This window comes from Lactuca serriola, chromosome 8 (genome assembly GCF_051521515.1).
Source record: "Lactuca serriola cultivar US96UC23 chromosome 8, Lser_US96UC23_V15, whole genome shotgun sequence".
Lineage (NCBI taxonomy): Eukaryota > Viridiplantae > Streptophyta > Magnoliopsida > Asterales > Asteraceae > Lactuca > Lactuca serriola.
Window position 1 is genome coordinate 284,096,843 of NC_136415.1, and position 13,473 is coordinate 284,110,315.

Here is a 13,473-nt window from a genome sequence, read left to right on the forward strand (position 1 = left end):
CTTCGGTAGGTTTCGGTTTTGGAAAATTTTGAGAAACCGAACCCGAACCTTCGGTAGGTTTCGGTTTTGGAAAATTTTAAGAAACCGAACCCGAACCTTCGGTAGGTTTCGGTTTTGGAAAATTTTAACAAACCAAGGATTTTAGACATGCAATTGGAAAATATTTTCAACACTAAGAAAAACAATTTTGTACAAGAAATATACAACCAAGAAAAACTACCTTTGAAGTGTTGAGCGAGTCAGATGGTTTAACCGAACCCGAACGTTCGGTTGGTTTTGCTTCTTACGTTTGAGGTTGAGAGGTAGTGTGAGGTACTGACTCTGATTCCATCATACCTAGCCCTTGCAATATTCTGTTGAATGATGCTTCAGGAAGAGCTTTGGTAAAGACGTCAGCCAGTTGATCAGTGGTTCTTACGAAGTGAACTTCGACGTTTCCATCTTCCACGTGATCTTTGATGAAGTGATACCTCAGTGCTATGTGTTTGGTTTTAGAGTGTTGCACTGGGTTATGACAGATCCTAATTGCACTTTCAAAGTCACAATATAGTGGGATCTTCTTCATATTGAGTCCATAGTCTCGAAGTTGACTCTGGATCCAAATCACTTGTGAGGTGCAAGAAGCAGCGGCTATGTATTCCGCTTCGGCAGTAGACAATGACACATACGTTTGTTTCTTGGATTGCCAGGTGACCAACTTCCCGTCAAGGAATTGACAACCACCTGTAGTGCTTTTTCTGTCGAGTCCACATCCTCCAAGGTCAGCATCAGAATAGGCTTGAACGAAGAAGCCTGAGTTGGATGGATACCATAGACCTAAGGAGGTGGTTCGCTTGAGATAGCGTAAAATGTTCTTCACTGCAAGCATGTGAGGTTCGCGTGGGTTTTCCTGAAATCGAGCACAATAACACACATAAAACATGATGTCAGGCCTGCTAGCAGTAAGATACATTAGTGAGCCTATCATTTGACGATAGAGCATGATATCGACAGCCGGTTTGTCTAGGGATGGAGTTAGCTTAGTGCCGAATGCCATTGGGACTTTGACTTTGGAGTCTCCCATCATACCAAACTTTGCTAGGAGAGTCTTCGTGTAAGCTTCCTGATTGATAAAGATGCCTTTGGGTCCCTGTCTAATATTTAAACCAAGGAAAAAGTTAATAGGACCCATTGAGCTCATTTCAAATTTAGTCTCCATCAACTTTCTGAATTCAACTGTTAAGCTGGGATTCATAGAGCCAAAGATAATGTCATCGACATAAATTTGAACTATCATAAGGTGGTTACCTTCCTTTTTGCGAAAGAAGGTTGGGTCAACCGAACCTTGTTTGAATTTAGACATCTTTAAGAATTTAGTCAGCGTTTCATACCAGGCTCTCGGAGCTTGTTTAAGGCCATACACAACTTTATCCAGAATATAGCAATGGTTTGGATACTTTTTGTTCACGAAACCAGGAGGTTGCTCCACATACACGGTTTCTTCGAGTTCTCCATTAAGAAATGCACACTTGACGTCCATTTGGAAAACTTCAAAGTTTTTGTGGGCAGCATAAGCAAGAAATATTCTTACAGATTCCAGCCTAGCTACAGGAGCGAAAGTCTCTTCATAATCAATCCCTTCCTCCTGACAGTATCCCTTTACTACCAGACGAGCTTTGTTCCTTATAACATTCCCTTCCTTGTCCATTTTGTTCCTAAAGACCCATTTGAGACCAACAACCGAAGCATCTGTAGGAGTTGGAATGAGGCGCCAGACTTTGTTCCTTTCAAATTCGTTCAGTTCGTCTTGCATTGCTTGAACCCAATCAGAGTGATCGAGGGCAGTGTTAACTGTCTTCGGTTCAACTTTTGATACGAATGAGTTAAACATACAAAACTCAACCTTTGAAAATAAGGATGTCTGTTTTGCCTTCAGTTGTGATCGGGTCAGAACCTTTTCAGAGACATCGCCAACCACTTGAGAGATAGGATGATCTCTGGTCCATTTGGTAAGAGGAGGATAATTTGGATCAAAGGTTGGGTCTAGTTCAGCATTGATCATTTCTTCTGGCTCGGATTGGCTATCGTAGTCAAGCGTCATATCATCATGCTCCCCCTCGATTGATGAGCTTTGAGAAACTTGAGGTTCAGAGGTTTCTTGTGGTGCTGGACTTTCAGGTGTTGATGCATCTTCGGTTGGAGAAGCACTTTCGGTTGGAGAAGCACTTTCGGTTGGAATTGTAGAGCTTGGCTCCCCCTCGACATGTGAGCTTGGCTCCCCCTCGACATGTGAGCTTGGCTCCCCCTCGACTGAAGCATCGTTGGATGGAGGTTCATCAGAAGTCGATCCTCCTTCATTCATTCTCCTGGCAGCTTCTTCGACAATTTGCTTCATGTGGTCTACCTTGTTGTCTGCTGCACCTGCTTTTGAGAGAGAAGCTTTCTCTGGTTCGTCAAAGAGCTCCAGAAATTTCTCGTATAGATTAGTGATCGAGACTTTGACTTGGCCAGTTTGAGGAAAGATTTCCCCAGCGGTGTCTTCTTTGGCTTGCAGCTTTTTGACATAGCTATCGTCAAAGGTCACATAATATGTCTCTTCAATTTTTCTCGAACGCTTGTTTAGGACCCTATATGCTTTGGATGTGAGAGAGTAGCCCAGAAAGATTCCCTCGTCGGCTTTGACATCAAACTTGTTGCGGTGTTCTTTAGAGTTAAAAATGAAACACCGTGAGCCGAACACATGGAAAAATTTCACATTGGGCTTTCTGTTGTTTAGTATCTCATAAGGTGTGAGCGTGAATCGCTTGTTGAGATAGGACCTATTCTGTGTAAAACAAGCAGCAGAAATAGCATCAGCCCAAAAATAAAGAGGTAAGGAAGCGAAACTTAGCATAGTTCGGGCAGCTTCACATAAAGATCGGTTTCGTCTTTCGAGTATTCCGTTCTGTTGAGGTGTGTAAGGAGCTGAGAAGTTGTGACTTATTCCCTTTTCTGCTAGAAATTCTTCAAATTCCCTGTTCTTGAATTCCAGACCATTGTCGCTCCTGATGTTGCAAACGACCTTCTTGAGCTGTACTTCAATCTGCTTGATGAACACTTTCAGCTTATGAGTCGCTTCAGATTTGAGTTTTAGAAAGAACACCCATGTAAATCGTGAAAAGTCATCAACAATAACAAGAATATACTTGCTACCACCGATGCTTTCGATAGATGAAGGACCACACAAATCAATATGATGTAATTCGAGTGGTTCAACAACTTTTGTGTTAATTACAGATGGATGACTTTGACGAATCTGCTTCCCCATTTCGCATGCAGCACACAAATGATCTCTGTCGAACTTGAGCAATGGAAGGCCCCTAACATGACCTCCAGTGACAAGTCGGTTGATATCTTTAAAGTTGAGATGAGAGAGTCTTCGGTGCCACAACCAGCTTGCATCAAATTGAGCTTTTGATAACAAGCATATAGTTGGGTTTCCTTTGATGGGTTTAAGGTTTAGAGGAAACATTTCACCCTTTCGCTCCGACTTCAGAATTACTTTCTTTGTCTTTTTCTCAATAATTTCAGAACCTTCATCATCGAATGAGACTTTGAGACCTGTACCTCCAACAAGCTGAGATACACTGATGAGGTTGTGTTGGAGTCCTTCCACATAAGCCACCTTCCTTATAGTGAAATCACCATTAGTTATCATTCCGTATCCCTTTATGGTGCCGAAAGAATTGTTTCCAAACATGACATTGCCACCATTTGTAAGAGATCTATATTCCCTGAGCTCCTCTTTCCTCCCTGTCATGTGACGTGAGCAGCCACTATCGATGTACCATTCTTCGTCGAACTGCTCGTCACTTATAACCTGCAAAAATTAAGCAGATTTAGGAACCCAAAGTTTCTTGGGTCCACGTGAGCTTTTCATGGGAATAGGAACAGTAAGAGAGATTTCAACAAGATATGTTCGTTTTATAAGTGTTGTTTCATCTTTCTTTTTAATGGTAAAAACTTTTATTTTATTAGGATTGGGCGCGTTCGGTTTAGACTCTGGTGTGGATGAAGAAACCTTCTGTTTGCCCTTTTGTTCAGCCGATGAATGAGATTTTTGAGAATGAACAGAGTGAGCTTTAGAGCAAGATGGAGATGAGTTGGTAGAAGTAGAAGAATTAGATGACCTAGAAGGAGTGGGTTTAGATTGAGAGGACTTCTTGGCTGGAGACTCTAGGTGACCCTTTTGCTTTTGATCATTGGAGGGACTAACCTTAGAGTTTTGATCTCTTTTGACTTCAGAACCGAACCTTTGCTTTCGGTTGGAATCGTTCTTTGAACCGAACCTTTGCTTTCGGTTGAAGTCATTCTCAGAACCGAACCTTTGCTTTCGGTTGGTATTCTCTTGTGAACCGAACCTTGGCTTTCGGTTGTTGTGGCTCTCAGGCTTTCCGACAGGATTGTTTTCATACTTCAGATTCTTGTCTTGATGTGAGAAGTATGCATTCTGGGATTGCCAGAATTGCCTCCTTTCAGAGAGATTCTTCCTGTATCTTTGGTTCCTTTCACGTTTCTTATTCCTCATCTGCTTCAGTTGATGAAGAATATTAGCTTTCATTTTCGGTTTCTCCTTGGCTGGTTCATTTTGAACTGTAGGAGTTTCACTTTGAACTGAGGAAGTAGAGGGAACGTCTTCTTTTGCCGAACTTTCATTCTCCTGAGGAATGTCTTTCGTACCACTGGTGCTTGGCTCATCGAAATTATCTGGCTTGCTCAAGGGTTCAGGTATATATCTACCTTTACTCATCCAAGAGGTTCTTTCGTATAAGCCTACCGTTTCGTTTGCATTATCTATTGGAGCTGACCAGAAGTACTCATCACAGCCATCAGCATTGTCTTCGTTTACAATAGCTGTGAGTTCAGCCGTCTGATGTTCGGTTACTCCAGTGACCTTGAATAGTTGATTTGGAGTGGTCCTGACCTTTTGATACACAACTGCTTTCTCTGCTAAGATCGGGGACTTTTGTTGGGACAATCGAGCGAACTCCACTGAATTTTCAGAAATTAGATTTTTGTGGTTTTCAGGCTCACTTTTTACAAATTCTGAGCAGTTAACCGTGTCCTCTACAGAAATTTCACTCATGTTGTCATCCTCGTTAAGCTCAGATGCATTTTCAACATCAATTTTGTTTTCTGAGCTTACGTTGGCGTTTAAAGAGTCAAATTTTTGTATGGTTTCGGTTCTCAGTTTAAGTCTATTATTTTCATCCAAAAGGTTTTTAAGCATGTCCTTGTGGTCCTTGGATTTAATGAAGGACTCAATTTTGTCCGGTCCATACATGTAGGTCGGATTGACATCGTCAGATGATATCACACTCTCACAGTTATAAGCTTCGGCATCAATTTCATCCTCCTTAAACTCAAGGAAGGGCAAAATCATGCGATGGATCTTTTGGCCTATTTCACAGTCCAAGTGAAGCTGAGTAATATTAGAATAAAGACGTTTTGCAATTAAACAAAAAACATTCCGCTGTTTTAACAACTTTAAATTGTCTCTTTGTAAATAAATGTTTCGTCTTTAATTTTAACTAATTCAGACTCCTTCAACTCGATCCACATGCGCCGTTCCTCACTCTTCGAAGACACCCTGCTTAATTGATCAGTTAGGTTAGAATTGGTGACTCGAGTTTGAGTTAAGCTACTATCTAGATGAGAAATTCTTGTATTAACATTTTTAGTTCTTTCTCATATGATGATTGTGGTACTTTAAATGAAATGAAAACCGATTGTACCTTCTTTATCAGTTCATCAAGCTCATTGAACTGCTGGCTGAGTGGTTTGGCCGTAAAGCACATGTCCTCCTGCCCCTTCGGTTCATCGCTTCCACCATCAGTGTTGTATCCCCTCATCTGAGATACATCAGACACCATGAAGCATCTTCCTCCACTGCTCTCCTCCTTTGCCACATAAGCCTTTCCATGAGTAAGCTTCCTCACTTCATCGTCTTCTAAGTCGGTAGACCAAACTTCCATGCTACCGAACTCGTCATCAGCAACCGAACCCTGCACAATAAGAGCATTCATGGAAGGGTTATCGGTAGACTTCTTCTTTCTCATCTCATCGAGCCTTTTCTGCAGCACAGCTTCCTCATCCTTTTCATCATCCTTTTCAGCCATCTTTTTAAGGACACAATCTTTAGCATAGTGGTTTTTCCCACCACAGTAGTAACAGCTTATTCCAGAATCACCATCCACCTTCGGTTCCTTCTTGGGCTCTTCAACCTTCGGTTCATTGTTAACTTTTTCTGAACTATAACTCCCCTGCCAGTTTCAGTTTTTATTGCTGGGGAATCTCTTCTTTATGAACCTCTTGGGATTAGACACCATCATAGCATAATCCTCAGACGTGAGGTCATACTCCTCCAAGTTGAGGTCTTCATCCTCCATCACAACTTTACTTTTTGATAGGAGGGCCAGTGAACCAAGGCTTGAAACAACGTTCTTCTCCTGCAGCACAATCTTCTCCTGGGACTTGAGAATACCCACCAGTTTCGCCAAAGAGTATGATTTAAACTGCTCATGGGCTTTGACTGTAGACACCACTGCTCTTCATTCAGACCTCAGACCATTTAAGAACGTAACCTTCTGCTCGATAAGCTTCCTTTCGATGTCATGTTTGATCATCCTGCTGAGAAGATGATTAAAGCGATCGAACGTCTGGGTCACTGTTTCTTCGGCTCCTTGCCTGAATTCTCCAAACTCAGATAAGAGCAAGGTTTTGATAGAATGTTCAAGATCCTCGTCTGTAGAGTACAGTTTGCGAAGTCTATCCCAAACTTCCTTTGCCGTCGTGCATGAGCTGACCAACCTGAAGGTGTCAGACTGAAGGGCGAATCTGATCAACCTTAACGCCTTGATATTGCACTGGAATTTGTCCTTTTCATCTTGTGCAATATCTTTAACATCCTTCAGCAGATCATTGTACTCCTTTTGAGTCTTAATAATCCTGGACGTTGCAGAATGAGAGAAAGGTCCATTAATGATAGCTTCCCATATGAGGTATCCATTATCCTCAGATCCTATCACGTAGTCTTCGAAGTGATGCGCCCAGACTTCATAGTCATGGGTATATAGGATTGGAATCTTCGTGGTTGAACCGATGCTGTTGGAAATATTGATAGGATTTGATTGCGACTCGTCCATTATGATCGAAAAACCTGTTCAAAGATTAGACCTGTAATAAAGCAGATTAGGGCAAAACAATAAATATCAAGATACGTCAATAATGAGATGACGGCTCAATAAATATCGGTAGTTGCGGAAAAACCCTAATTGAAACCTTTTCACAGAAAAGATGTGTATCGATTACACAGTCTCCTGCTCTGATACCAATTGATGAGATTAAAACTTTAATCTTTGAAGATCGATTAGATCTTAAACAGGTAAGTAAATATAAAACAGCAAGAACACGAAAATAAGAACAAGGCAAGAGTGAATCAAACGTGTCAAATGATTAAAACAAAATCCTCAGAAGAGCTCGATTAAGAACATCAACTGTAGAGGATTGGTAGGTTTACAAGAACGATCAAAGAAATCTGAAATACTATCGTTATGCTCTAGATCAATCGTTAACCTAATATGCATGCAAGCATATACTTATATAATAAACATAATGGGCTCTCGGTTGGACAGGCCCAAACCGGAATACAAAATAAATAAACAAATAGCCGAGCCCAAAGACGCAACCCTTGAACAAATCTTCAACCCAACAAACCCCTTTTAAACTTGTTAATAAATTAGGTTAATTTAATAGTAAGTAAATTAATTAAAACACCGTTCCCTGTGATCGACACCCGACTTACCCAAGCTGTACTGTAATCTGACTAGGTACACTGCCTATAAGTGCATAGTTAGTTAAGTTTGTTAGGTTATAAATATTAAAATTAGTGAGTACTTTTGTGCACATCAAGTTTTTGGCGCCGTTGCCGGGGAACGGCTTAGTTTTTAGCTTATTTATTTGCATTAAATTGATCGATCCTTTTTGTGGAATAAAAACCACAAAAAGTTAATTTTTCAGCAAAATAAAAATTTTCTGTCAGACACAGAGTCCACAACGTGGCGTAATACTTGCCACGACGTGGACAGATAGAAAACTAAATTTTTAGTTTTTAGTTAGTTTTTCTTATTTTAGTTCAGTTTTAGGTTTTTAGTTTAGCAAGTTGCAGGAGTTCATGAGTAGAAGCTCAAACACACACTTGGTGCCACCACTTGAAGACCCCGAGTCTGCACTTCACAAGAAAAAGACGCCCTTGCAAGAATTGAAGTCAGCTTTTTCAAGGAAGTCGGGAAAGAAGACAGGAGAGTCAAGTTCATCAGCGATACCGAGCCAGAATTTGAAGAACACACGAGCGAACCCGAGAACGAGCCAAGGAACGAGATGGCAGCGGTTGAAGAAATGTCCATGGGAGCTTACAGGAAGCGGATTCGAGAAGATGTGGGTCCCGGTTTAGTCCAACCCGCACTACCTGCCACTGCCACATTCGAGCTGAAGGGATACATATTGACTGCACTGAAGGACATCCCATTTTTCGGGAAAGATCATGAGGATGCTTTTAAGCATCTAGATGAAGTCAACGACATTGCAGATTACTTCAATGTCCCAAATGTCAACAGAAACACAGTCTTGCTTAGGATGCTTCCCATCACTTTCAAAGGAGCTGCTAAGGAGTGGTTGAAAGCACTCCCACTGGGTAAAATCACCACTTGGACTCAAATGTGTGAGCAATTCCTGGATCAGTTTTGCCCGCCATCCAAGATAGCCAAACTCAAGAAGGCAATAGCCAACTTTGAGCAACAACTGGGGGAGTCACTATACAAAGCATGGGAGCGGTACAAGGGCTTGCTTAGAAATTGCCCTCAACATGACCTAAATGTGCAGCAAGAGATGTCAATCTTTTATGATGGGGTCAATGTGATGACAAGACAACTCTTTGATTCTCAAGGACCGTTGACAAAGAAAAATCCAAGGGAGGTCAAGGAGCTAATTGAAGATTTCGCGAAGCACTCTCGCGAATACCACAACCCAAGGCAAGATGGAATCAAAGGCGGTGGAGGGGCCCAAACTGAAGAAATTGCAGCTGTCATGGCCATGCTGAATAACATGGATCGCAGGATAACACAAATGGACCAGTTGATACATGCCATAAGAGTGGGGTGCGAGAGATGCAGTGGTCCACACTTGACCAAGGACTGCAATGTAGATGAGTTTGGGATTAGAAAAGCTCCAGTGTGCTACTCTAGTGGGGATAAGTTTGATGAGGACTGGAGGAAACCGAAGAAGGAGTGGCTGTCATATGAAGAATATAAGAAGCAAAAAGAAGAGAAATATAGGCAGACAGGTCGAGGCCTTTATCAAAAGGAACAGCCGCCGGCCAAGAAGAAACCCGACCTAGAGACCATTTTGATGAAGTTTATGGAGGCTTCGGAAAAGAGACACGATTCCACTGATTCAGCCATTTTGGAACAACAAACTTTAATAAAGAACCAGCAAGCCTCCATCCATAACCTTGAAGTACAATTTGGTCAACTAGCCACTCTAGTTCATGAAAAATTGTCCCCGAAGAATCCCGAAGTAAAGACCCAATCTCACGTAATGGCCATCGATACCGAAGAAGATGCAATATCTGAGTTCCTGGAGGCATTGGAAGAAGAACCGCAGCAGCCCAAGAAATCAAGGATCGAAAGTGGAAAAATTGCTGAACCAGGCTCGCCACGACGTGGCACTCCTCCGGCCATGACGTAGCGCATGTCTGATCAAAAATACTTTGAGCCCGTTCCAGCTTATCATCCACCTTTGCCATTTCCCACCCGAGCTACACTCAGTGTAACATCCAAAATTTCAAAACAATTAAAACTTTTCAAAATCGTCCATTTTATTAACATTGTTACAAAAAGGTTTTCAATACATTATTAAACAGAGTAATTTCCCGGGTTCATATCATAAAACACCAACGCGAGGAACGGTACGATCACGCCTTTGCCTTGCCACAGACTCTTGAGAACCTGAAACATAAAACCACAACTGTAAGCCCGAAAGCTTAGTGAGATACCCCCAGAATACCAACCACATATATGCCTTTCCAGGCCCTGACCTTCCGGTCCATGTGTCTCAGGGGACTTCCGTCCCTGCTGGGTAAACCTTCCGGTCCTACCCACGCCGACCTTCCGGTCCATCACACAACATAATCGCCTTCCGGCCCATAACATATTGCCTTCCGGCCCATAACATATATTGCCTTCCGGCCCATAAGCATAAAATGCATATACAACATAACGAATAATCATATAGCAGTTCATAGACAACAATCGATCAACAGATTACATATCATAGCATTACCCTATGAATCAGTCAACATACTAAATGCATACATACGCCTTTCCAGGCCATGACCTTCCGGTCCACATAGTAATGCCTTCCGGCCGATAACATGTATTGCCTTCCGGCCCATAACATATAACAAATGACAATTACTCGGAACTGCCGACTGAACAGATAGCTCAAACTGCTCCGATCACTGATACGATCTCCACCTCTGGACAGTCACCAATACACTGAACTCAAACAATAAACAACAATTACCAAAATACCCCTGGAACCACTGGTCAATCCTTGGTCAAAGACAAGGTCAAAGTCATCCCCTGACTGACCCTACTCGCCGAGTCAACCCTATGACTCGTCGAGTCCCCATACTCAGAACATCACTTAACCCGTGACCTAACTCGCCGAGTCACCCCAAGACTCGCCGAGTTCAACGACTCTGAGTCCACTCGCCCTTGACTCACCGATTCCTTAAGATTCCCTTTCTACACGTCGAGTATCCCCTTTTACTCGACGAGTTCCTCCTGGAAGAATCGCGGGGCCACCCCGACTCAACTCGTCGAGTCTGAAGAACAACCCGACGAGTCCCAGTTATTCTTCAAGCTACTCGCCGAGTCTGTTCATCAGACTCGTCGAGTCCATGCCATGCAGTCGATCAATCGTTTGGGGGACTAGGGTAGCATTCAGTCTAATCAAAAAGGGTTCCACAAACCCTAATTCCATAAACACATCAATATAGCAGAGCATAACTCGAATTCTTACCTGAATAATATGCCCTCTATGTCCCCAAATCTTCAGAACGTGACTCCCTTGCTGATCCTTTAGCCAAGCCCTTCTCTTCCTTGCACAACAACTCTCCCAAGATCAATAATGGCTCTTAAACTTTGCTCCAGATGCACCCACTCGATTTAGGGTTCTTCTCAGAAGGCTAAACCAAACAATGACGGCCAATGGGTGCCTCTTATACGTCCCGAACCTGAACGGTTAGGGTTCTCGCCAAACAGCGCAGACTCGCCGAGTCCCTATCTGGACTCGTCGAGTCCAGTCGCGAACCCGCGACCCGGTCTGCGATCCTACTCGGTGAGTCTAGGCTCCAACTCGCCGAGTCCCTTCTTAAAACACCCCCAAATCATAATTATATCGATATTTGAAATTTCGGGCTGTTACAACTCTCCCCCACTAGAACTAGACTTCGCCCTCGAAGTCTCACTCTGAAAATAGCTCCGGGTGCTGCTCTCGCATCTCACGTTCCAGCTCACCGGTCATTTCCGGCCCATCCGGTGCTGCCACCAACTAATACTAGAGGTATCTCCTTATACCTCATAGCCTCGATCTTCCGATTTTTGATGACCACTGGTCTCTCAGCATAATTCAGGCCCGCATCCACCTGAATGTCTTCTAATGGGACCACTGTCGACTCATCAGCTAAGCACTTCCTCAATTGCGACACATGAAAGGTGTCGTGGATCTGTCCCCACTCCACTGGCAACTCCAATCGATAGGCTACCCGGCCTATCCTTGCAATCACCCGAAATGGCCCAATGTACCGGGGGCCCAACTTGCCCTTCTTCTTGAATCAAATCACTCCTCTCCAAAGAGAGGCCTTCGGGAGTACGAAGTCGCCGACCTGAAACTCAAGCTCGGATCAGTGGCTGTCTGCATAACTTTTCCTGTCGGCTCTGGGCGGTCAATAACCTCTGTCTCATCTGCTGAATCTGCTCTGTCGACTGAAGCCCAATCTCTGTACTGTCCATCGCTCTCTGTAACCGAGAATTACCCAAGATGCAACTCTGCTCTAAATCCCAACAATCACTCGACCAATAAGGGTTAGGAAACCACGAACCACCGGATCCCCGATCCGAAGCCCACTTTGTCCATTCCGGACCGACTGAGAGATCCATTCTCACTCTCAGAGCAACTCTCACAAGTTCTCCTCTTGCCATCACATACACATGCTGAACTAGCCCCAACACCCGCAGGTTGGAAGACCCGATACATTGATGATATCCTCGAACATCTCCCAAGATGAACCACTACATCCACCCTACACTCTGATCAGAATCACACTGAGAATTTAAGATTCTCTCTCCCCCTGCATCCCTTCTGAGCCTCAACAGACATCCCCAAACCGGATGGGTTCCTACTTCGCTGCCGTGAACACGATGCTCGAAGCCATACTCGAAATATTCTAACCATAACTCTGCTCTGCAGCTTTCATTCTCGTGAACTTGCACTCCCCTTCGGAGTTATACACCTTTCTCTTTTCCTTCCAAGGGACCCTCTTGGCCATAATGCCACTCCAACCGGTGCTACGGTGCTTTCCCCAAGCGACACCACCCTTTTTGCGTAACCGCTATTCACATACTCTGGTTCTCATTGCAAGGGCTCTCAATCCCATGCACTCTCTCCACTCATCAAAATCACTGCCTCAGCTAAACAAGATCACTAACCCGGGGCCAGACCTTCCAATGCAATCACACTGTAACATACACGATCCGCAATCTCAAACTGATCCAGCAATACCAACAGAGTCTTCAACATTACTGGACCGACTCTCATAACACATACTAGCCACTCGAGGCTATATCTCTGTGGGTCCGTACACCCAAACTCTGCGAACCCTCAGGTTCTAACGCTGGGAACCTTCCGGTTCCAGCTCTAGAAACATGCACAACATAATCCCGTGGGATTAATGCAGTACAACCCATCACGTACCTCAAACATACAATACTCTGATCGCATAACCCCGATTACTTACTCAAGCTTGATTCCGGCCTCCTCTCAGGCCTCCACAATCAAATACCCTAGGTCTGTATCCCGCCCTGCATACTCGACACCCGCTCTCGTCGGCCTATACTCTGAGCTGACAAACACTGCTGAATCCCAACAGCTAAGCACCCTCACATACTCATCGATCTCCTGGAGAATTCTCCAATTCTCCCCCACTAAAGCACTGACTAACTGCCACCGATCGTCATTAATGACCCTTCAGAACAATCCTGCACAAGAGAACATTTAGCCACTGACTGCTTCCCACAAGCATAAGCAACCCTCAGCAAAGCACATCTCCTCCCTGATCAATCCGCTCAAAAGAATCTGGTCTTTCAATTATCCACTCTACGACTGCAGATGTCA

The 13,473-nt window shown here is 43.7% G+C and overlaps 1 non-coding gene across 1 annotated transcript; it reads right to left on the bottom strand.

The window, feature by feature from the left end:
• Positions 1 to 8,781: 8,781 nt before the first annotated feature.
• LOC145071540 (small nucleolar RNA R71) lies at positions 8,782 to 8,888 on the bottom strand. Its single transcript, XR_013690549.1, has one exon. It is a non-coding gene; the product is annotated as a small nucleolar RNA R71 (small nucleolar RNA).
• Positions 8,889 to 13,473: the final 4,585 nt, after the last annotated feature.